Source organism: Alligator sinensis, unplaced genomic scaffold, assembly GCF_000455745.1.
Source record: "Alligator sinensis unplaced genomic scaffold, ASM45574v1 scaffold468_1, whole genome shotgun sequence".
Taxonomy (NCBI): Eukaryota; Metazoa; Chordata; order Crocodylia; family Alligatoridae; genus Alligator; species Alligator sinensis.
Window position 1 is genome coordinate 1822187 of NW_005842087.1, and position 17539 is coordinate 1839725.

The following is a 17539-nucleotide window of genomic DNA, read 5'->3' on the forward strand; positions in this document are numbered from 1 at the left end:
TGTAGTGGGGGGGGGAGAGGGGCAGGAGAGCAATTTGCCTTGCACTACCAGTGCTGCAGGGTGAGTGGCTGTTGTTGGCCACTGATACTTAGGCAGGTTGTCAACGATCAAACTCCACTGGCAGTGGCCATCTACACAGCAGCCCTCTATTGCCTCCCGGCTAAAGAGCTTACCTTTGAGGCAGCTGTGACATTCCCAAGCTAAGGAGCTGGAATAGCTATACAGCCTCCTTCTCACCCTATTTTTCATGGTACAGGAAATTCTCAGCACGCAAATTGAATGTCTGTCCATAATATCTCTGAGATGGGCCCAGCACTCCTATGGCACAACAGGTTAAGAATCCTAAAGGTCAAATATAATATCCTGCGTGTTCATTTAAAGCTATTCTACATTTCGCACTTCATTTATATCACATAGGAGATTATACTTTCATTTGACATAAGGTAGCATTTCTCTCTTTTGCTGGGTCTTAAAGCTTTGTTTTTTTGGTTTTTTTAAATAACAGGTAGATATATATTACTGCAGTGTTTTTATAAAAGTTAGCAAAATTTCTACTAATAGCTTCATCTTATTTATACAAAGTGATCAGCGATCATATCAAATCTATTTATAACCTAATCAATGTTGTAAAGGAAATTGCTCCCTTGTAGTGGTGCGTGTCTATTAGGCACCTGTATATCTTAAGTATTTATAACATGCCTATCACCACAATATTGAGGTGCCATCTGTATCTCTTCTTTAGGCCGGGTTGTTTTTTTCATTCCAAATTATATCTATGTATTAAAACCTTTAAATCCTTGTTGAGCCTGCAATGTCATTGGTCCAGACTAATGTAGAGAATTTACTAATTCCCTTATGTTAATCCTATTACCTGTCCAGGCTATTTCTGTAAGGGTCATCATTATGCAGAAACCTAAATCCTACTCCAGAACTATCTGTCCTCAGTTGCAATCCAGCCAGCAAGTCATACCCTCCTCTGCTGCAAACCGTCAAGGACGCTGGTCACAAAAGTGGAGCTGAGCTGCTGAGCCTATAAGGTAGAATTTTTTACGTGCTGATATCTTAAAGTTTTACTGTAGCTGCTAGAAAAAAAGATGCAAGTTTAGAAGAGTTTGCAAGGGCAGTAGAAACGTGTAAGTAGTACCCAATGCACATTCTGTATTGAGTGCTCTTTCTTAGACAATGGTTAGGTAAAGCATCACAAAGTAAAGCTATTGATTTAAAAAGACCAGATTTTTACTTACTCACCAGATTTTTTCAGCAAACCAGCTGATTGTACTCTGTAGAATAATAAGCTTTGCAGTAAACAAATGCTGGCATTGCAGCTGTAGAAACTGTGATCAGTTGTAATGAGTGGTACAGCTCCAGAGAAATTAATTTTGGTACAGTGTAAGTCTATTGAAGTTCTAAGTCCATGAGGTACAAAGCATGCCCTGGGAGGTCCTCTGTGTCCTTCAGTGGAAGGAACTGATACCTGTTCCTTGGGTGAAATTCTGAACCTATTTAAGTCAATGGAAATCTTTACATTGACTTCACTGGGGCCAGAGGTATAGCTAGCAAGTTTTGCTCTTGGGGCAAAACTCTGCCAAAGAGCAAGGAAGGACATTGAGAGAGAGAGTAAGCAGAAGGAGTGGGAAACGGGGGATCAGTCTAACCCAGGGATAGGCAAAATGGCAGATCTAGCTGGCAACCCGACTCCATTTCCTGCGCTCCAGAGGTCTCCATGGAGAGAGACCGGCTGGGCAGCAGCTGCATGGGCAGGACCTGCAGCTGGGCAGGGAGCTGCTCCAGGGCCAGGATCTTGAAGCAGTGACAGTGTGGAGCTGTGGCAGAGCCATGATCTTCTCCCTGCATGACCCTGCCTGTGAAACCTGTGCTTATCACAGGGGCATGGGATGGGGGCAGTGGATCGCGGCTCTGCCCTGGGCCCACTCCTCACAAGATCCTGGGGTATCCCCAGCCCTGCCCACCCAACTCACTCCCCGCTGCGGCCCCATCCCAGCTGCCTGGCTGTGCACCCTGCCCATATGGGTCCAGTAGTGAATATGGGATGGGCAGGCCAGGGTGCCTGGGCAGAAGGGGAGGGTCCAGTAACAGCAGTCAGAAAGAGCTGCTGCCACAGGCACTTCTGGGAAATGGAGTCTGCCACAGGCCCAATCCAGCCCGCAGGTTGGACTGGTCTAACCTGTCCTGGGGACTCGAAGTTCCCAGCTGATGCTGCTGCCACTGCTCTAGCGCAGATGCCCGAGAGGCCACCATTCTGGTATCCCTCCAAATTAGTGCTCAGGGCTAGTGCCCCACTTACCCATATCTAGCTATGCCATTGACTGTTGATTTCAAATCTTGCTTTTGCTGTACTTTAACTTTACCCTTTTCAAAAGATGTTACAGGAGACGATAATTGTGTTGTTCTTTTAATGGACATTTCAGTATTTTTGATTGGAATGTTTTTCAGATCAAATTTATTACAGTTAGGTCCAAACATCTGGCTCCTTAGTGCTATCCTATTAAAATCTGAGAGCCATGGGGTATTACTGGTTTTAAAATAGGCCACTTCTTTTCAGGTCCCTAACTTTAGACATCCAGGTCTGATGGTATCAGCTCCTGGGCTCAGAATTCAGTAAACTTAATTGTCTTTGTTTTATGTTGCTGTAAACTAATGGAAATAAATACAGATATTGGGCTAAATTTTGGCTTCAAGTGTACCTGGTGCTGCACTATAAGCCACAGTAGTTTTGCAACAGTGAAATGAAAGGCATAGTAGTCCATAGTATGTAATGATAAAGGAAGTGCCAATCCTGCTCTTTTTCACAACAGTGGCAGTTTTGCCATTAACTGTAATAAGAGTAGCGTCAGGACCGTGATTCCACTTGTATGTCCAGAAGAGAAGCCTTTATTAACTGACATTTGTTTTACCATATGCTGACATCTCTCTAAGTGTAAAACACAGCCAATTTTTTCCAATTTGTAAATAAACATTTATTTTTCTTGTATACCAATATAAAACAAAGGAGTAATCTATGGTATCATTGGGTTTTGTTCCTTATTTGTACCTTTTAGGGACACTGTATATGCCCATGAAAGATACAAGTTTAACATAGTTTTAAATAAAATTACAAATAAAAAATTACAATGTCACCAAGTAATCAAAGTAAAATTAAACCATATAAATGTTCCTTTACAACAATTTGCTATGCAAGTAATTTCATTACTTAGTTCTCAACAGTGGTAATCCCTAAAGCCTGAACCTTCAATTGATCCATCTAGTTTTCAGATCATTCCAGACACTTGGGGGGAGGGGGGGAGCTACCTTTTTTACCTTTTGTTTTATTCCAATTTATTCTCATTTATGCATAAACAGCAGTGATATTTGTAATTAAATTCTTGGGAAAGTTTGCAGTTCATGAAAGTATTTCTCTGGGTTCACCAAAAGGTTTCTACCTAGAATTAATTATTTGAACAAGATTGGAACTTAAGTTAATATTGGTCACCATTTTGAATTTGTTCTCTGCTACTTCAGCAATGAGACTTTTTTCATGCACTGCTAGAGTTATAGATGAATGCTTCTTTCCATTTCAAAACTGGAATTGTGGATGGTTTATTATGATATAAAATATTGATTCCTAATTCTAGTATGTCACTGCTAACATCACCCAGGAGAGAATGAGGGGTAATAACCAAATAATCTGATTATGACACGATTGCTGCATTCCCTTCCCAGGTTTCTACTGCGATACAGAATTCAGCCATAGCCCCTGTGGAACTTGAAATTCTCACAAGTTCTTCTGTATGTCAATATTTTTATCACTAGTGCAACACTGATTATATATATTTTTTATTTTTTAAATTTTGTTTGTGGGGTGCTCACTGCCTCTAGCACTATTTCACATCTTAGAAAACTGAATAACCCTGTCCATTTTCATCCAGTTCATTTTTATCTTCAGAAGTGCTGCAAGGACTTTCCTGTTGTGTCAGCATTTTTTTAAATATACAACTGCTACAAAAACAATTATTTATTGCGATTCTGTTAAAGAGAAAAGCCCTGTCAGTACAGAGCATGGAGAATTGGCAGGTCCCAGGTCTGCAGTGAGGTTGTTTTCAACAGGGCACACCTACATGAGATGCTTAATATGCAGTAGACTAATTCTACTGAACTTTAGCGTGTCATGGCAAAACCTGTGCTAAGGCTCAGTAGAATTAGTCTACTGCGCATTAAGCATAATAAAAAGACTGTTGGCCATTGCTACTGCGCATTAGCACCAACTACTGTGCATTTATGTAGTACCTCATATTAAAGGTACTAAACTTAATGCAACAGCACATTAATGCATGTGTAGATGGACCCACAGAAGCCTAACTGGAAAGGTTTGCACCTTGGGCAGCATAGAGGTCACATCCCAGTAGTACCAGTACACTCATCTGCTTCACACCTATCCCCCATGGGGGGATACCCTGGCTGCATGGGGGGGAGGTGTTGGCATGGCCAATAGCTAGGGGCTTAACACAGAAACAATCTTGCTCCTGACATCTGTGGCAGGTGACACCACTGCCCCCCCCCCCGACCACATAGTGCCACTGATTCTCATTGATATCGTAACACTGAATTTGGCAAAAGACACTGTGGTAGGGGACCCCTGGCTGCTGATTGAATCAATATATCTCATAGAACCATGGAGAAGTACGGTTTGAAGGGACCTCCAAAGTCATTTAGTTCAACTCCCTGCAGAAATCACATCTCCCACCGGGGGGGTGGGCGGGGGAGGAGGCAGGGGAAGAGGTAGGGGTTAAGGCTAATGAAAGGACCAAGGCTACTGGAATGTGGACCCCCCCCCCCACACACACACACACACAAGCCCACAGATCCTTTTAAGAGTGACAAGATGCTGCACAATACTAGCATGTTAGGTGTAGAAATACCTACATGTGATTTACAAGATAAACCCAGAGATATCAAATAGGAATCCATCATGTCAAAAGAATTCTGACCTGTTGTGGTCTTTCTGGGCAGGTCTACATGAGACACTTTACTACACAGTGGACTAATCTACTGCACAGTAAAGTGGCACTGTGTAACCGTGCACAGCAATGACAGAGTGGTAAAATAGTCTAACACATAGTTTGCTACTACCTGTAAATACAGGTAATAGATTTACAATGCAGTAGCTACTGCACAGTAGCTCATGGGTAGGCAACTGATTGGGGAAAAATTGTTCTTGGTCAGCCCACGCAGCAGGGAACAGAAGAATTGTCCCCGCTCTCAGGCAGCTGCCTGCTTCTGAGCCCCCTACTCTGGTTGGCCAATCAGAGCTGGGGCTGGGACACCATCCCCTGCCCTGGCAACAGGCAGCTGCCAGGCCTCAGCTCCAAGATCAGAGCCAGGGCTGGGACATTGAAATCAGAGATCAGAGCAGGGGCCCAGCAGCAGGCAGCTGTTGAGGCAAGGGACAATGTCCCTGCCCCAGTTCCAATCTCAAAGTGGGGGTTGGGCAGCAGGCAGCTGCCTGGGGCAGGGCTGTAGGGTGGGAGGCAGCTGCCTTGGAGGCAGGACAGCTCCCCCACCTCCCAGAGCCAAGGCCTGACCCCAGTGCCCCCCGCCAGCCCAGGATTGGCACCCAGGGAAGCCTAGCACTCCCCCTGGCTGCTGTATCAGAGCACAGCAGGACAGGATTAGCCCTGCATTATGCTGCTCCCTTCAGGAGCAAATTTGCCCTGATGGGCGCATGTGCACACAAGCTCCCAGGGAAAGTTTACTGTACAGTAAGCTTTCAGTGCATTGATACCACATGTAGACACACCCTCTGAGTTCTTTGCAACAGAGGAACTATCTACTCAAAAATGCTACTTTTTTCCTTGGCAAAAAATGATTCACCTGCAAAATCTGCACAGCTCTATTCAAATGGATACTTTTATTCTACACTATATTAAACAATGAATTAAAAAGCATGCAGTCTTATTTGTTTCGGGGTTGTTTTGTGTTTATTTGCATTTGTTTCTTTTCTGCATTTGGCTTAATACCATTTTATAAACTACCTTGTCAATACAAAATGAATCAGAACTCATGGTAGAGGTAATATCTTTTATTAGACCAATTTGATTTTTGCAAAAAAAAAAAAAAAAAAAAAAACCAAAAATTCATAAAAAAAAAAAAAAAAATCCAAAAATCTAGTTGGTCTAATAAAAGATATCAACTCTACCACAAACGTTTATTCCTTTTGCCTCTAGACCAACACAGCTACAACCTGGATACCTTGTTAATACACACATACATTCTAACTTGTATAATACATATTTGATAGGAATAACTTTGAGTATATGACTGGAAAATTCTATTAATTAGACTTGCTAGAAAACATTCTTCATGGATAAACCTGCTTTTGTTCTAATTTGTTTTCTTAATTGCATCACTAAGGGTACCTACAACTATTTCATTTAGATTGTCCTAACTAAGTTTAGGGCAATCTAAATGGCTGACCATGCAAGTAGCCATAGGACTTAAGTCAAAATGAAAAATGGAACACCCAACCTAAAGTTAGTTCACCTCAGAAGTGAACTAACTTTAGACTGGCCTCAGTTAACCTGATCTAAAATGGGTTAACCTGGCCTAACAAATACCTGCACACATTTACAAAACAGACCTGGAGCTCAGAAAGCCCAGCCACTTGCCACAGCCCTGAGGCTGTGCTGTTTTAGTCTCCCTGACTACCCACTCTCCCCAAACTGAGCAGCTTCTTCCATAAACCCACCAAAGCACCCTCCTGTCTTTACTGATTTTATCAGCCCCTTCCTCCCAATTTACTTACCTCTGGCCGCCCACACAAATACTGGTAAGGTGTAGAAATACCTACATATAATTCACAAGATAAATCCAGAGATATCAAATAGGAATCCATCATGCGTGGGACAGTAGGGAGCAGCAGAGATCACCCTCCCCCCGCCACCCCCCAGGCAGCAGCTGGTGAGTTCGGGCTTTTTTTTTTAAAAGCCGGGAACTGGGATGGGTGGGGCATCCATGGCAGGGGCTGGGAGAGTGGGCAGGGGATGGGGCCTGGCAGGGGTACCCCCAAGGTGTCCTCCCCCTTCCTCCAGCCCCCTCTCCCCCATCCCCTACTTATCAGCATGGAGTCCGGATCCAGCTCCCTGCTGCAGCCAGCAGGGACTGCCTGAATCATCAAAGCTCTCTGAATCTTTTCTGAATCAATTTGGAGAGCTTTGAATCAATTTGGACCTTTTAATTGGTCCCCTGATTCAATTCTGATTTGGAGATTCAGCCACCAAATCAGGCTGAATCTCCTCCGAATCGAATCAGCACCCAAAGCTTTGCACAGCCCTACTACTTATAGATGTGAAACCCACCCCCCCCCCACAAAAAAAAACCCAGCGCTTTACTTTCTGCTCAGCAAGCCCCTGCACCTAGGGCAGCACATACCCAGAAGAGGCATTGTGTTAGTTTGACCCAGTTCACCCAACGTCTATATAGATCACGTGCTTCAGCAGGGCTTTCTGGTGCTTTTATATAATAGCTGATTGAATCAGCTTTAGATAAAAGCACCAAAAAGCCCTGCTGAAGTGGCCAATCTATATAGATGCTAGGGAGCCAGCTCAAACTAACCTGCTTCTTCTTCTAGTAAAGCATTTTTTTCCACATTTGTCAGCATCCTTACAGGTCTTTTCCTACTGTCCTTTTTCTATTCCTCACACTTCCTGCTCACTTAGCCTCCTCCTCCAGTTACCAGTTAGAAGGGGACAGGTCCTTCCTGTTGACCCTCTTGTATTTGTGGGGGAAGCAGTGTTGAGAAATTGTAAGTAAATGCTGATGGATCACTGTGGATTAATTAAAGGAGGATTGACTCATCATTTATTAACTCCATCTAGACTATAAGGGAGGCAGGCAGTTATCAAGGAGAACCAGTCCTTAGGAGTAGCATGGACCTAGAATTGGAGCTTTATTACCAGAAGTTTCTTCATGAAGTCCAGGCCCAGGAATGAGGTTAATTTTGGAAGCACATGTGGGCTCTGTTCTGGAGTAGTGAGAGAAAGTCAACTTTTTCATGTTATTGGTTCTTTCTTCTACTGAAAGATGAACAAATATCAAAGTAGTATCTTTAGTAAAATCCAGGTGCTACCCTATTTTTTCCCCCATTGAGATCAGAGTTAATGAGAAATTTTGAGACTCATCAGATTGCTATAATATTTCACCTGGAACTACCCTTAGGTCACATTTCAAAAGGGGTGTTAGCTGCATGGAGCAGTAAGAGAGATGCTGTTTTTTTCTTTTCTGTCTTCTTCTGAAACCTTGCTTCAGCTGAACCATTCCTCAGCTTGACAAAAATCTCTGTGTGGTAACATCTTGCGAAGACCAGATCCAAAAGAAGTAGTAGAATTAGCAGATAAGTTTTACTGGGACTACAAGGATGCTGCCAAGAACAGAAGAGTCCAGGTTGGCAGCAGCTACTCCACAGCAGATCTGAAGTACAGCAGGAGAAATCTACTGGTGTTCTTTCAGGTTTGTGATAGAATAAACTTCAGCATATTGTTTTCTTCTCTGCAGAGAAATAACAGCCAGTAATTTTCATCTGGTGCATCCTTACAAACCAGCTGTCGTTTTCTTTATTGATGGGGTCTGCACTGAGAGAGCTACTCAACATTTGTAGCTAGGAAAATAAGGTGCATAGGACAAATTTTAGGGTTTTTAAATGACTGAGTTGATTAAACAAAAAGTGGTCCTCAGAAAGGCAATTTTGAAAAAAAAAATCAGGGACTTGGAGGAACGTATATGCACATTTTGGATATTCTCTTTTTTGCTCCAATTAGGTATTTTGCAAGCCCCTAATCCCCTCCCACTAAAAGCAGGACTTTCTGGCAAAAAAAAAGTCTATGTGAATCATTAGGAATTCAGGAAATATTTGCTATTGTTCTGATCCAAAAAAACAAGGTAGTTACAAACTACTGCCTCTCCTACTTTTTCCAAACAGATCACATTCAAAGCATCTAGATCAGTGCTTACAGTTGTGGCCCTCAGGTTTGTGCTGCTTCCACTCAGCCCCTGCACACCAGGACTCGGTTGCGGGAACCTGCATTTCCCACACCTGTGTGGGATCAGGCTCAAGCCCCACACCACCTCTGCACAGCCAGGATCAGACTGGGGGACCCCGAGCTGCTCTGCCTGGTCCCCGTAAGCCAAGATTGGGCCCCATGCTGCCCTGCATGCCTATTCTAGCATTCAGGACCATGGTCCATGGGGCTGTCCACAGATCCATGAGGAGCCCTGCAGACCAGATGACATGACATCAGAGCTGGCCCATGGACCAGAAGTTGAGCACCACCAGTCTAGAAAAATATTAAATTCCTTCCCGATATTACTTTTTCTTGTAAGCAATTCTTGCAGTTACTATACGGATGTTGTGTGATCACAAACTGCAGAGGAGGTGATTTCTGGTGTTGCACATGGGGTGCCCACAAGACAGTGTCTGTTTTAATATGTAACCCACATTCTGAAGACTTTTGAGAACCCCGATGAAGAGAAAGCATAAAGTTTGAATGTAATGTGCATGCTTATGATTAATTTATTCATTTTTTGCTGTATTGCGCTAGGACAGCAAAATGTTTTCTTTTTAAGACACACCATCCGGCTGTTGAAAGTGTGATTGTTCAACAAAGGAAGCTCCAGTTTTTTCACATGTTCTTGCTGTGTATGCTGATCGTGTCCTAGAGTTGCAATCTATGCTGCAATAGCAAGTCCATCTCTATCTTTCAGCTTAGACACAAAATATACAATCTTTACAGAAACTTGCCATTGCAAAAATCCATCTTCATCCTTAAAATAAATATATGCACCAAGCCTTAGATGAACAACTCTTGCTTTGATTTCTCTAGCTAAGGAATCATTCTTGCAGTGGAGATGCAAGTAGTAAACAATGGTCTAGATCAAGAATGTCTAACTTCTGAACAGTGGGGGTGGAGCAAACACCCCACATGCTGCAATTCCCCAGGTTGCACATTCTGTGGGTATCCTCCCTATCTCCCTGAGTTGCACAAACAGCCTGACTTCCCCCCAACTATGTGGGCAATGCGAGCAGCTGGCTCTCCTCTACTGCTTTGACAGTGTGAACAGCCAGTCCCCTCCTCCACTCCACGAGCAGCACAACTTCTTTACTAGCCATGCGTACAACACAGAAAAACCAGCCTCTCTTGCCATGTGGGCAGCCCAGATCTCTCCCTGCTGCACATGCAGCACTCTCCTGCTACCTGTCCCAGCCAGTTTTCATCCTGCCTCCAACCTTCACTGTCTGCAGAAGTTATTGAATAAATGGTTACCGATCAGCTCCAGGTATATCTGGATTCCTAGACCCACGTCAGTCTGACTTTCATTCTGGATATTGCACAAAGACTGTGCTTGTAGCCTTGGTCAATTATCTTCCCCTGGAAATCAATGGTGCCCTGCTGATCTTACTAGACCTTTTAACAGCCTTAGATAGATTTATCATGAAGTGCTGATAAAATATTTGCATGACCTGGTGGGTATTTAGGGCGCTGCTCTAAATTGCTTCCACTCTTTACTAGAAGATAGGTCTCAGAGGGTGGTGATGGGTGAGTATTGTCATCTTCAGGACCTTTGCTGTGGGATCTCCCAGAGCTCTATTTGTTGCCCCTTCTGTTCAATGTGCATATGAAGTTGCTTGATTAAACTGTGCAGGGATTTGGAGTGAAGTGCTCTCAATATGCTGATAACACCCAGCTGTACCCCTCTTTCTCATCTGACCTAGGACCTGAAATCTCTATCTTTTCCCAGTGCCTAGCTAAAGTTGAGGATTGTATGCAGGTAAACCAATTGAAACTGAATCCAGAGACACAGAGGTGATGGTGATGGGTAGACCACTTGACTTGGGCAGTAGTGTGGGATTGGGACACATAATTAATGGGGTTCAGTCTCCTATTGTCACACAGTTTCACAGCCTCAGGGTGCTCCAAGATCCTCTGCTGCACCTGGATATTCAAGTGGCAGCAGTGATTAGGAGTGCCTTTCACCAACCCCATCTACTGAAAAGGAGGCCACCCTTTCTTTCAGGTTCAGATCTCTCCACCATCATGCATGCCTTTGCAACCTTAAAGGTAGATTACTGCAATGAGCTCTGTGTAGGACTGCTATTGGAGATCATCCACAAGCTACAGCTGGTGCAGAATATGGCAGCCCAACTTAAGATGGGGGTAGGTTGTCAGGAGCACATAACTCCAGTGTTCCAGGGTTTGCATTGGTTAACATAAAAAATTGGTTTGCACACATAAAATAAATGTGTAATTGATAATGTATGTGCACAATCACGAATGATTATCTGAAGGCTAGGACCGTAAGATATCAAGTGGTTAGACGGAGAAAATTTTCTTTTACCATTTGATATTTAACCTAATAGCATCCCTTGAAATCAGATGTAATTGCTTGGAATAATTCATTGTTCTTGACAAAGCTGTGAGGATCAGTGAAACTGAACTGCATTCATTTGCATTTTTCCATCCAGGCAGTGACTAACTACATAACTCTTTTAAAGACGATAAACTAAGTAATCCAATAACATTCTCATCAACCTTGATGATCTACAGCGCAGCTGACAGCTTCTTACGTCAGCCAACCCAGTTTATATCCTCTTATCATATGACCATTTATTTAATCTAATAAATTGCTGTGTGCTTGCATTTGCAACATTTTCCAATATAATAGTCTCCTGGTGATTCCATATCAAAACTATAAAGTAGAAAATTCTGCACACCAAAAGCCAACGTAACTTAGTACACTTTTACTGCATTTCATATATATGAACAAAACACTTGAGGGCAGAAATGGGTACATAGGGCAATGTTTTAACCCCAAATTCCTGAAATTAGGCTCCTAAATATAAATGTAGATATCTGCAAATATATAAGTGGCCTAATAGTCACTGAAGTTAATAGGAGCTGCAGGTGCTCAGAACTTTTGACTATTAGACATCTAGTTAGGCACTTTACTTACCCAGGGCTAGAGTATCAAGAGTATTTAGATACCTAAATACTGGGTTTCAGGTCTCTAATTGTTGACTTCAGTTCCTCAACTATGGCATGTAGGTAATTATAGGTAGCATAATTAATTAGTCTCCTTATATGAACATTTGGTTCAGGTGTTTTTTGGTTCATCTAATATTAATGTATATATTTCATTAGAAGTCTTATTTAAAAACTCACATTTTGAGTAAGAACAAGTACCACAGTAATTAGAATAATTGTATTAATAGTCTCCTGTACATTTTTATAGTGGTAGTAATGCATCCTATAGTAGAGGATGGTTCACCTGCAAAAGGTTGAACACTAGGATTGTAATTTAGCAAAGCATTCAAGCATGTGCTCAATTTAAGCATGAGTTGTACTCAGCAGTGTAGATAAAACTCTGTGGGTTGTATGACATCAATGAGCTTTTATCAGGCTTATTAGAAATTAAGGCAGAAGGCAGGGCAGGGTGATCTTATAGATCAGAGTGTCAGGCACCACACTCTGGGGTGCCTTAAGATTCTTTCATGGTTGCCATGGGATGCCATGCTATATTAGCGTTGTTAGGTGTGGGAAAAGTGATTCACAAGATAACCCTAGCGATTTCAAATAAGACTCCTGTGTTAAAGATATTCTGATTCTGAGTTCTTTAAAATGGAAGAATTACTCTTCTGTAGTCAAAAGCCAAGTGAAAAGTAACAGCTGGCATTTTCTGAAGGATGCCTTGAGTCTAAAACGTTTGAGACTTCAGAAATGCGTAAGCTTTTGCAGGCAATAGATGACTTCCGCAGTTGCTATGAATGGCATCAGGCATAGCATATTGTCATAATTAGATGACGGAATAGGCTGTTGCCTGTTAAAGCTTATGCATTTCTTAATGAGTTCATCTATAAGGTTCCCATCCCTGATCTGTCTTCTACCTCACTTAAAAATACCTTTCTCTGCTTATTGGAAATTTTAATACTAACTATAGTATTCCCCCTCCTGCCCTATCCAAATTCAAGCATAAATGAGCATGTCTACACATGTGCTTTAAAGCACATTACCCTATTTTAATGTGCATTAATTAAATAGTATGTGTGTTTAGTGATGCTTTAATGCACACTAAAATAGGATAATGTGCATTAAGCATCACTTAAAAAACCATGGGCATTTTTACATGTGCAAGTGCCGCAGCACTGGATGCCTTGAAAAGCACCTGGCGCTGAGATGCTTGCAATTGTATAAAGTAGTGAAATACCCATCAGCGTTGAGAGAATGGCAGTCTCGTGCTTTTGAAGTAAAACACATAAAAGGTGCTTTAGTTCAAAAGTGCACCACCGCCATTTTCTGCGTGCTGATGCACATTTCACTACTTGCACAACTGCACACAATGCAGCACAGTGCGCATCAGCTTGCATGTGGAGCAGACTCAAGCAGTGGATCTCCAACATGTTGCGGGACCAAAAAGTATGTTTATAATGCCCCCAGTTCTTTAGCTAATGCACATTTTCTTAGTACCTCACAATGGAGGTACTAGATTTAATACACATTAACTAAAGTGTGTTAACACACGTGTAGATGCACACCCTCAGTATTTAGTGGCTCTGTTGTACCAAAAGGGAGGAGAGCATTTCCGTAGATAACTTCTTAATGGAGGCTGATTTCAGTGAAAGGAACAAAGGAGCAATTTATAACTTGTGCCTAAGGGAGACAGTCTCCTGCTGGTTTTATCATACCAGTGAAAGGTTATGTTTAATGAGTCTAGAGGCTTCCAAACCTTACTGCTGATACTACAGCTTGTATATTCTATAAACTCAAAACTTTTAGTTCAATGTTCTTAGAAAGTGTAGCAATGAATTCAGTGGAGCTTTGTGAATCTTACAGTTTTAACAGGTCTGTATTTTCTCCCATTGAGAAAAATTCCACAAGAACTGAAAACACAAAAACATGCATTAATGTAGATAGCCAGGTTACAGGTCTAAATCAGAAAGCAAGTTAAGGAGTAATAACAATATCTCACTCATTCTGCACAGATTGTATTGACTATTCCTCTGTTGCATTTTAAAGATGCATATTAATATAAAGTTTCTATTGTTTATAACATTATGTGTTGTGACCCAAATAACACTATCTTACTCCAAGAGCCTTAATTTTTCCCATTTCCTGAAGTTTGAGAATTTCAATCCATAATGGTTACATAAAGCAGCTAATGAACATCTTTAGGAAGAGGGCTCTTCATGATTTGAGACATCCGTGGTTTAGCTCGTGACATCTCCCATTCCCTCAGACATCCCACGTCTCTTGCTCATCTTGTCCCTTGATGCTAGTTTACATTCCCCTCCACTCCTGGCCTCCAGCCAGTTGAGTTTTTAAATGTTAATCCACACACAAGACAAATTCTTCAGTGCATAGAGGGAGCAGCTGCTGAATAGGGCCTGACCTTGTTTATATTTCCAAAAAGATTTTCTCCTATTTGTTTAGTGTCTTGCTATTATCAGCCATCAAAGTTTTGGCTACTTGTTACCAGTTTAACTCTCTGCCTGCCTTGCCCTGTGCAGAATACATTCTGCACATTCCAATTTTTTCATCATGACTTTTTATAGGGGAAGCAGGGGGAAATATTATTTTTATTTACAGTAAATCTACTATTATGCTAGACTCATTAGGACAAAAAGTTGTATCAGTAAATATTATCAGAAATTATCAGGACTGCCCAACCTGCATAAATTAGTTCAAAGATTTATTATACAACAAAGAGGACAGTTGAACCTTTGGGCCTTTGGACAATAAAAATGGAGACAGGTACAGTCAGGATGCATGATATTTTACATCTTCTGCTAAATTCTATGAAGGATACACTCAGGAACATACCTAAACTTTTAAAAGTTGTTGGGATTCTACCCATCATTACCCAATGCAACAAATAACCAGTAGCCTACGTTTTTTAGTTCTTCCAGCAAATTTGGCATTGAAGAAATAAATAATCTATTAATCTTATCTCTGACTAGAGTATTATACTGGTTTACATGTAATTTTAGTAAAAGGTCATTTCTGTCCTATAATATACAAATGACCCCTCACCTTGGACTCTTGCCCCTCGCACTGAAAGGACAAGCCTCAGCCTCTTGAATGAATGGATTAATGACTTGATCCAAAGCTCATCAGACTCAGTAAATAACTCTAAGTATTTGCTTAAGTGCTTTGCTGAATCAGGGCTTTATAGAAAAGGTATAAGTTTTACCTTAATATATACACATTCTAGTTCTATTTTTTCCCCTTATTCTGAGATGCATAGCCTTGGAAGCAGAAAGAGTAAAAATAACTATCAATATAAAACTGTTACATTTCTGAAAAATGCATACAACCACAATTATACAAAAACTTGGTAAAAATGAAATATTGACCTACTTTGGTTAGGAAGAGACTTTTACCCTACAAACATTTTAAAGAAAAATCAACAAAAATTAAGTTTGGTTAAAAAAGCAAAAGTAATTCTTCAACATCTTCAAGGCGGAACGGGATCTTGGAGTCAATAACTCCAAGATGCACATGAGCCGCCAATGCCAGACTGCAGCCAGCAAGGCCAGCCATACCTTGTCATGCATCCAGAGATGCTCCTCAAGCTGGTCCAGAGAGGTGATACTCCCCCTCTATGCGACATTGGTCAGGCCGTAGTTGGAGTACTGCGTCAAGTACTGGGCACCACACTTCAAAAGGGATGTGGCCAGCCTGGAGAGGGTTCAGAGGCAGGCCACCCGCTCGGTGAGAGGGCAGCAGGACAGGACCTATGAGGAGGGATTGAGGGACCTGAACCTGTTCAGCCTCAGCAAGAGGAGGCTGAGGGGGGACCTAGTGGCTGCCTACAAACTCATCAGGGGAGATCAATAGCAAACAGGTTGACCCTTTTCTCCCCAGCACCACCTGAGGTGATAAGGAACAATGGTAATAAGCTGATGGAAAATAGGTTTAGGTTAGAGATCAGAAGGCAATATTTTATAGTTAGGGTGGCCAAAATCTAGAACCAACTTCCCTGGGAAGTGATCCTCGCCCCTATCTTGGGCAAATTCAAGAGGAGGTTGGACAATCACCTGTCTGGGTCTTGTGAACCTAGCATTCATTCCTGCCTGTGGTAGGGGGTCAGGGTAGATGATCTGTTCAGGTCCCTCCTGACCCTAGCTACTATGAAACTATCTACCCCTACACCATTTTTTTAAAAAGAATTTCTTTAAATTAAAAGTTTCAATCTAGTGAAAATGAAATTTCTATTAAAATGCATCCAAGAGGAGAATTTTCAATCACTTCTAATGAAGAATGGTCACATGGGGCACCTATACGTGTGCTGGACATCTGTTTTGACATGTACTAATTAGCACATGTTGGAGCAGACTTGATTGATCAAGTCTGCCAGAACATGTTAATTAACATGCTCCAGCAGCCTCTGTGCCATATCTATTCAGCATCCCTGCGCTTCAAAATGGTGGTGGGGGTGCTTGAACTAAAGCTAGAACTAGCTTTATTTCGAGCACCCCCTCCACCATTTTGAAGTGCGGGATGCTGAATACACATGTTGCTGTGGGCACTTTAATTAGAGCCACTCTAATTAAAGTGCCCCCCCCCACACACTCCAGCCCGGAGCTCATGTATAGATGCCCGTGAAGGCTTACTAGTGCTTGTTTAAAATTAAATGGTTTTGACCCATACGTGAAGTGATTCAAGCCAATAAAAACCTTTCTGCCACCACTCATTGTCCTGTGATCTATTAGATTATATGACTATCACTTGAAGCTATTTCAGACACAGCTAAAATAACTCTCCTCAGTTTGTAACTAGGTGTGCCATCATGCAGGCCAAAAACTCAGCAGAATTCTAAAAAGACTAGAAGATTATAGGTATAATAAGAAAATCAATAAGGTAGGGTAGGGTACTAAACTTATAGACCATCTTGCTCAGAGATATGAGCTTTCAAAGACTTCATCAGATGCATCTGAGCCTATGAAAGCTCAGTCCTCACCCTGCACACCCCGCCCCCAACTACTACTTAATTCATAGGAGCTGCCCTGCCTTCTGCCTAACTTCAGACTAGCATACCTAACTACCTCTCAAAAACATTCCTTGTTATGGTAACAAGGGCTGCTTGTAGACATTAAAAAAAAACAACAACCCAAAATGACATTTTACTTCAAATTCTGCATGCCCCTGCACCAAGCCCAGCACAAGCCCAGAAGAGGCAGCACATTAGCTAGACCCAGCTCACCCAATATCTGTATATATCAGGAGCTTTAGTGGGGCTTTGGGGTGCTTTTATCTAATAGCTGATTGAATCAACTATTAGATAAAAGTGCCCTAAAGCCCCGCTGAAGCACTCAAGTTATACAGATGCTGTGGAGCTGGGCTAAACTAATGCACTGCTTCATCTTCCATTACAGTATGGGTTGTTTTGTTTTGTTTTGGTTGGTTTTGGTTTTGGTTTTGGTTTTGTTTTTGTTTTGGTTGGTTTTGGTTTTGGTTTTGTTTTGGTTTGGTTTGGTTAGCATCTGCAAATAGCC

At 42.0% G+C, this 17539-nt stretch overlaps 1 protein-coding gene across 1 annotated transcript in view; it reads left to right on the plus strand.

Moving 5' to 3' along the window:
- The first annotated feature begins 295 nt into the window (after window positions 1–295).
- PDC (phosducin) overlaps window positions 296–17539 on the plus strand; it is a 30010-nt gene continuing 12766 nt past the window's right edge. The window contains exons 1-2 of the mRNA XM_006023875.2: window positions 296–332; window positions 880–1037. The gene's annotated coding sequence lies outside the window, so the exon portion shown is untranslated. The remainder of the gene's footprint in view (window positions 333–879; window positions 1038–17539) is intronic.